The sequence below is a fragment of the Montipora capricornis genome, chromosome 11, assembly GCF_036669925.1.
Source record: "Montipora capricornis isolate CH-2021 chromosome 11, ASM3666992v2, whole genome shotgun sequence".
Lineage (NCBI taxonomy): Eukaryota > Metazoa > Cnidaria > Anthozoa > Scleractinia > Acroporidae > Montipora > Montipora capricornis.
In genome coordinates, this window is record NC_090893.1 from 22,903,639 (window position 1) to 22,912,117 (window position 8,479).

Below are 8,479 nucleotides of genomic sequence, written 5' to 3' on the forward strand. Positions count from 1 at the left end.
GTCTACATTGACATTAGAAAAGCACAAAGGCTTTTATCAAAACAGGGTCACCAGCAGCCTTGCTTCCATTCTTAGGCCAGGTAACTTAGCAACTACTGTACAATGATCTATTTAAGAAAATTCCACAGTATTTTCAATAAATTAAAAATTAAAGAATGAAATGATATATGAAATGAATCATATATTGAACTGTGGATATGAAATCAAGTGAAGCTATAATCCTTGCTGTTATGAATACAAGGATCATAGCTTCAAAAAGTTGATTTGATATCCACAGTTCAATATAATTATGATTCATTTCATATATCATCTCGTTTGTTGATTCATTCAATATGGGAACATTTGAAGCCACAAATGACCAGCTTCCAATATCACAGGGCGTACCTAATCGATGTTTTCGATACTCGATTGAAATCGATCTTAATCGATGCTAATTAATCGATTAATTTCGGAAATCGATAGAAATCGATCACTCGCGTCTTTGTGACTATCGATTTTGATCGATTTCTGTAATTAGCTATCGATTTTATCGATTTGTTCGACAAATATCGAAAAGTAAATAGACGAAGATTCCCTTTCATAAAGTTCGCAGTTTTACTCTAGAATGAGTCACAACTCACACGAACTAATACACAGCAGTCCAAACTGAACTGATAAACATTCCCTTTACACTTTATTTAAGATTGACTATAGGCTTTTTATTACTGAAATTTTGAAACTGAAAAGGATTAAAACATAAACACCGCAACTGTTACGAAACTGTCGTTTCCGGTTTCACAATTAAAGTCATGCTTGTTGTTACGATATCTCGAGTCCTCCTCTCGGTCTGTTTCATAATACAACATTAATATCTTCCAAACTATAAACAAGGCAACCGTAACGCAAAGTAACGCTTCCTACAATAAAACATTCACGAGTCCTATTCTCGTTCTGTTTCAAATTTGAACATTAAAAACCTCCAAACTATAATGTCAAGCAAAGCTATCATCTACATCGCATTTGAAGCTTGGCAAGGCGGATTTACAATGGCAAGGCCAGAAAGCATTTCTGAATTTACTTTGGCAAATAACCAGCATGATAATAACTCAATCCAAAGACGAAAGAACTCAGTAACAAAGCATCTGACCAAACCTAGATACAAACTACAAATCATAACAATAAAACAAACTACTTCTTGATAGAGAAGCTGTTCCAAGTATAAGGTTACAAGCTCAAAAAGAAAGATCAACTGAAATAAAAGATGTAGAAGACGTTCTTTTCTGTCATCATAATAAATCAACGGTAGTTATTGCCGATGTTAAAGATGTTGTTTGAATAAGAAAAGTTGTCGTTTTTCTGGTCAGCGGCTTACAAGCCTAGACAAGCACTCCGCACTGCGTAAGCCACCATGCGTGCCTCCCCATAAGCGCTCGAAAATTACCCTTCTAAATTATTGGAGAACGGACGACAGTTTGCCAGTTTTTACACTCCGGATAGTTACTGCGATTCTGACAATTCTAGAGTACAAGGGCGCGTAAAAGTTTTCCTTTGATTTGTTTGTTAGTTATCGTTATTCAATAATCGTAAGTACAGCAAAGATCGAGTACACAGTACACAGCACCATAGGACTCCTGGGCTGAAATCTGCTGAAATATTGCCTTAAACAGCTTTACTGCGGTGATACTGGTGAAAAAAAAAAAAAACAAAACAAGAAAAGTCGCTACCGTTGGAGAAAGTAACATCATCTTTATCAACAAAGTGGATTCGAAGGTGAGCTTGAAGGTAAGTGTTATGCAGCGTTATGATAAGATCAGATCGCGTGTTTGATTTTCGATTTCCACCGATGTGACAAAAAATTGTGATTATCGATTTCAATTGATCAAATCGACTAATCAATCGACAAATATCGACTATTATCGATTAATCGATTACATTTTCGATGATCGATTCCGATCGATTAGGTACACCCTGAATATCAGTGGCTTCATAGCTCAGTTGGTTAGAGCGTCGCACCAGCATTGCGAGGTCACAGATTCAAACCCTGTTGAACTCCTAAAGTTTTCAAGCTTTGCCACTACGTTATTTACCCAGGCAGCAGTTGTCAATGCTGCTTATGCACTTGCGTTTCGTGGCTCTTTCCATGTGCTTGCCTTTGATGACAGTTGGCATTTCATTAAACCTTCGAGTAGACGCAGTGTTTCCTCCTTATTGGTGTGGTGGCAGCAGTTAACTAATGCTTCGAATTCCCTAAAACAAGTGTGGCCTTTGGTTCCTGCGACATCTACTCCATAACAAGGTGACGAAGCTGTAATTTGAGGTGAACAAATTGCAAACTTTCCAACTTGGCCGCCTCGCCTCGAGCACCCAAACTGTGGCAATTAACAAAGATCGAGAGTATTACTTCGCAAGAAAGTTGGCGGCAGAACTTGATCTATGTCCTTTCATTCGACAAGAACTTTGTTTCCTTCCGTAAAGCAACTTGGCAGAAACAAACAGCTGCCAATCCAGTTAGGGCCCTTACCGACAATGGCACTGCCGTTCCCGAAGCCCAGTGACTCACTGCCGCCCAGAAGAAGGTTCACCTAGACTTACTTCTTGGTCAGATAGCCAACTTCCGTCCTGTAACCGCTAGGAATTCTATCGTTAAACACTCAATCTCCCTCAACGACATATGGCAGAAAATCTGCCAACATTATGGTAATTTCCAGTCCACCAGTGGACACTTTCTTGACTTGATTAGCGTCAGCCTACAACCAGATGAGAGACCCAAGCACTTGTTCCAGCTTCTTATCGCTTTCTTTGAGGATAACCTTAGTCCTCTCTGTTCACGGCGGCTTAACACACCACGGAGATCAGGTAAGTGCCGAGGAAGACCTCTCTCCTGCCGTAGAAAAGACGGTAGTTTTTCTTTGGCTCCAGTTGATACACCCTGGCTTACCCCTTTTAGTGAAACAAAAAAGTATACTTCTGCAATAAGACGCAATTACGCAATAAGACCCTGTCTTCACTAAAACCTGAGAACTCCCAAGCTCTTGGAACTCTCCTTGATGAGTTACGTTGCATTGAAGATACCAAAGCCATGCGCATTGGCAGCACCACACCTAAGCGAAACTCCAGTAGTGGTCAGGGCCGACCTCGATGCCACCCCTTCTTGTCCTGCATCCTCTGCAAATCCACTAAACGCCCACATACCTCTCACAACCTTATGTATTGTAATTACCTGCCTGACTGTGACCGTCGACTGTGAGCTCGGTCACGCATGGTGATGAATGACCCTGAAGACCTTGGTGTTGATCAAAAGGAGCCTTTTGATGAGAGCAGTGACCTTGTAGTCCCACCAACCCAGGTTGAAGAACGAGCAGCCCTTCCTGGCAGTAAAGTCCAGTCACCTGTTCTTCACACCTTCTATCACGAACACCCCGTGCAGCTGTCCCTGGACACTGGTACAACGTCCAACATGGTTCGTGCCTTCTCCATCAATCTGTATCGTTTCCCCATTACCTCCGCCTCACAAATGACTCATCAGGCTAATGGAGTTACCCCAATGGATGTCATTGACGAAGTCTACTGCTCGCTAACCAGCGGACAGTGGACCTTTGAATTAGATGCCAGCTTGACGTCGATATCCTAGCTGATAACACCTCCATAGTCCGCAACGACATTAGTGTTTGTCCTGCGAAACGTCAGATTGCGATAGTTGACACAGAGATTCTCAACTACAGCTCACCATCCAGACACACACGTCATCTTTATGTGCGGTGTACACAATCGTTCCCGCTATGCAACCTAAACCGCACCATTGTTCTGCCAGGGGAATGTGTTCAGTTCAATACCCTTTCTGACTCTGACTCTGGTACCTTGTGGGTCCTTGAGCCCTGGATAGACTGCCCTTAGCTTCTAAGGCAGCAAATTCTCTCTGCGGATCATGCCGTTTACGATTCCAACACGACGGACTCCCCCATTCTTCTGAAGAGTGGTGAGCAGCTCTGCCACGTTCGACACATTATACCCATTTAAGCCTCCAACTCCACTGCACTTGCCAACACCTGTTTTTCTGCTTCTTCTTCTCCAACCATCTAAGATCCCTTTTCACCCTGTGTGATCCTTGACCCTAATGGGTGCTTAGATCAGGACACCTGTGACAAATTCATAGCTGTCAGCCTGGAGTTTCATCATGTGTTCCACCCCTCCATCTCTGATCTAAATACAATGGTACAAGTGGCAAAATCGAGGCTGTCCTCAACATTGGCGCTACTCTTCTCCTCAGCGCAAAGGCAGGCTCCTCCAGTACAACACAAGAACACCCTTGAGGAATTGCAAGACAAGTTTGACGAGCTTGAAGCTGCCGACAATTTATCCTAGTTCTAAGAGAAACTGTCTCCTCATACACTTTGACCACCCTTATCAAGAGCAAGAAACATGTGGATCTCCGCAATGCCATCGTAATCCTATGTTCCCAGCTGCATTCCCTGCATGATGGCGGTGCCAGAGTTTGTGTTGATCCTGCTCCCGGTTTTTGTTTACTTGCCAGCGACCCAGTCCTCCCCTCCCATGGAGTTACCTTAGAGATGTTGGTGAAGAGACCTGTAACTTAGTTGATAGGAAAACCATTGAAGAAAAAGTAGAAAAGGAGAGCAGGATTGTTGTACGTGCATGTCATATGTCTATACTTAAGCTTGATTAGTGCAGCCGCACGTGCTGCACGATTTTTTTAAGCTCATTAACCTCGTGTTCACTGGCGTCCCCGTTGTCAAAGGCTGGTTTTTCCTGCATTGCCACAAGCATTTGAAGATGCGTTCACTTGTTGGCAGTATACACTGCCTTTTGTGCTACCAAAAAAATATTTGAAACGCTGCGGAGTTTGGTGTTCGTTTTCACGCATGCGTCGTTAGCAAATCTAGCCGCAAGAATTACCTCAAGGATACCTGTTGTAGCTCTGCTGGATAGTGAAGCTGCATTCTCTTAAACCAAGGACTAAAGAGAACCTGTTTATTCGGTATTTGCTATCCGGTCAATTCGCTCTCTGGGCGATTAAAGTCCCGGGATATTTACCGCGTCGGCGCTCTCGAGATGAGGTGTATTCAGATTTTAATAGTGATGGAGTTGTTGAGAAGTTCAGTGGTACTGTCTAAACTTTATTAAAATATGCACAAGCAACTAGTGCGGATGAATTAACTTTACTAATTAATTCGTGTGATGGTGAGTATAGAAAATATATATTTGAACTGCGGATATCGTAACGTCAATTTAAGCGATTCGGAAATTCTTCATCGCAATTTGTGAAGCATCTTGACCAGGTGCAGAAAAAGCCTGAAAAAAATCCAGGCTTGAAAGGGACTGGAATCCATGACCGTGTGATACCCTTGTGTTTTTTCTCATTAAACTCATTGTTATGTGGCGTCCTCGTAGCCGCTGTCATCGTCCTTCGCGGGTTAAGCCTGGTTTTCACTAGCAACGGGAACAAGCACAAGTGCAAGCACAAGTGCAAGCATAAATGGAGGATATATTACACGGTGGCGAGAAGATGTGAATTTTACGTTCGAGTGGCAACAACAATAGAGAGATCTAGCATCACGTTCACGTGAAACGGGAAACGTCGGCTGGCCGTTTCACGTTTCACGTAAGATATTAATCTTATGTTCGAGTAGCAAGAATAATAGAGAGATTTAGCATCACGTTCACGTGAAACGGGAAACGTCGGCTTGTCGTTTCACGTTTCACGGTTCACGTAAGATTTGAATTTTATGTTCGAGTGGCAAGAATAATAGAGAGATTTAGTATCACGTTTACGTTAAACGGGAAACGTCGGCTTGTCGTTTCACGTTTCACGTCTCACGTAAGATATGAATTTTATGTTCGAGTGGCAAGAATAATAGAGAGATTTAGCATCACGTTTACGTTAAACGGAAAACGTCGGCTTGCCGTTTCACGTCTCACGTTTCACGTAAGATATAAATTTTATGTTCTAGTGGCAAGAATAATAGAGAGATTTAGCATCACGTTTACGTTAAACGGGAAACGTCGGCTTGCCGTTTCACGTTTCACGTGATCCACGACAACTTGAGTATTTAGTTACTAAAAAGCAAAACCAAAACTCGGAGTCTCTTTAAACATTATTTGTGTAAATAATCAAATTTCGAGAGTTTCGATAAAGCTGTTATGTTGGTCAACAGAGAGTCAACATGAGTTCATGAAGAAATTTGCGGCAAGGAGTCAGTTATGAACTATCGATAACCATAAAACCTAATTTTTCTTCCTTTGGCATACCGGGAAATGGTTTTGGGGTACTTTTTTATGCAAACAACTTCTTACGGAGAAGAAAATTTCACGTATACGGCAAACAGAAAATACGTACTTTCACGTAGAAACGGCAAGCGGCAGTCGGCAAACGTAGAAAATGGAGGAAAAATCATGGTCACGTGGTCACTTTTGCCGTTCTCGTTTTACGTGAACGTGATGCTTAATCTCTATAATGCGCTGACTCGTGAAATATTGTTCTTGTTAGCATTTTCTCGTTTTTCAGAGAAGGATTTTACGCGAGCTTAAGAGATTTTCACGGATCTATCGCTCGCCATTTGGCTGTTTGAAGAAACAACCATGCAAAGGCGGGAATGACGTCATCATGTGTTCATTATCAACTAGTGATATCCAGACCGCAGTCTCAGAACGCTCTCTTAGTAATAACCATTCACACAGTCATAGTCACGACTCGTTCCCACAGAAAAGCTCATCAATTAATGTGACTCTTTAGGAAAGCTCAGGAAGCCCATCCTATTGAAAGAGCACAAACTACACAACCTCTTGGGATAAACAAGCGTGACGGATAATTTAATGATCTCGATATTTAGTATAAAGTGTTTCAACTGCATTTTATTCTTTTGAAAATGTGGTTTGTTTATATAGTAGCTATATCACGTTAATGAAATCCTCTTTAATTACTTCATAACATGTGTATACATATTCTGTAAATTCGTTAGATCTTCAAACAAACCTGATTAAGGTTAGTATCGGCCAGTAATATCGTTAAAAATACATTTTTGCTTTGTTTTATCAGTCGTGCAGTAGTCTACTTGACTTTCCTAGATATTTTTAAAATAAATTTTGACTCATCACGATCTTCTCTGATCCAACGTTGTGCAAGACTTATCGTCCACGGTTTTTGCGAAGGTTTTAAAACCTCAACTTTAAGGAAAGGAAAGGAAAGTAACTTTGTATATTAAGTGTCTATAGTCGTTCTAGCGCTGGAGCACTAATTGGAACACTGTAAACTGAAATCAACAATCAACCCAAATCAAGTCAAGTGTTGGGGTTTTTGAGAAGAAGGGAAACCGGAATACCTGGAGAAAACCTGTTGGTAGATTCTAGAGAACAACCAAACTCAAGCCACATATGACGTCGACTCTGGGAATCGATCCCGGGCCACATTGGTGGGGAGCGAGTGCTCTCATCACAGCGCCATCCCTGCACCTCATAATAAGAGCCCTTATTTCATCGTGAAAACGAGGTTGAGACAAGCATAAGCAGAAGCACAAGGATCAAAATTTTCCTTTTCCTTGTTCTTGCGCTTATTCTTGCGTTCGCTTGCGTTGTGTGAAAACGAAACACAGCATAAATACAAGGAAAATTTGCTTTGTCTGGCCAATTAAAGCACTCGTTCCAGATACCTTGTGGATCTGAGCATTTGGACAAAATGGCGGATGCAGTGGTTGAATTTGACGCTCATGTCAACGTTCGTTTTCACTACTAGCTACTTACACTTGCGCTTGTGCTTGCATCGATAGTGAAAACTAGGCTGTAAGCTTATTACATTCGATATTTTCGCAAATCCCATGATACAGTTTATTTTGGTTTACGGAAGCACTGCATGATACAGTCCCAAGAGTAAATAACTTGTATTGTTTTTCTGTAAAGAATCTCCCAGAACGTATTGCGTTATGAAATTGGGAAAATATTCTATTAACGAAAAACAGGATGGTAAGCACCTGAAACTGTGCTCAGGATTTCCAGACATCTGTGAAAGGTTTAATACTGGCACAAATTATAAATATTTTCCTGAACCTGCAAAAACTGAAGAACTGAGATGTGAACGATGAGTTATTTCTGCATGAATATGGCGATTGAAATAAGCTTTTAAAAGATCTTTGCCTACGTTCAGTTCTACAAGTCTTTCAACATACACGCAGTTTTAACCTTAACATAAGATCAAAAGAAAACTTGGAACATGTGAAAAGACCGGGTTTTTAAAATAAGCAGATCAGTGTTAAAATTGTTGGGCCCGGAAGGAAAAGAGCTGCTTGTCTGGTTCATACCAGCGAATTGCAATTATCCATTTTTGTTTCCCTCAAGCGAGCCAGGCTGCGCGCGTTAAAATCTGACACGCACGTCTCAGGGTTTTCGACAGTTTTGTAAAGTAGCGGACATATTTCTGAAAGCACCGGAAGTGACATTTTTTGGCGCGGCAAGACACCTTGCGAGCGCCGAAGGGGAGAGCTACTAGGGC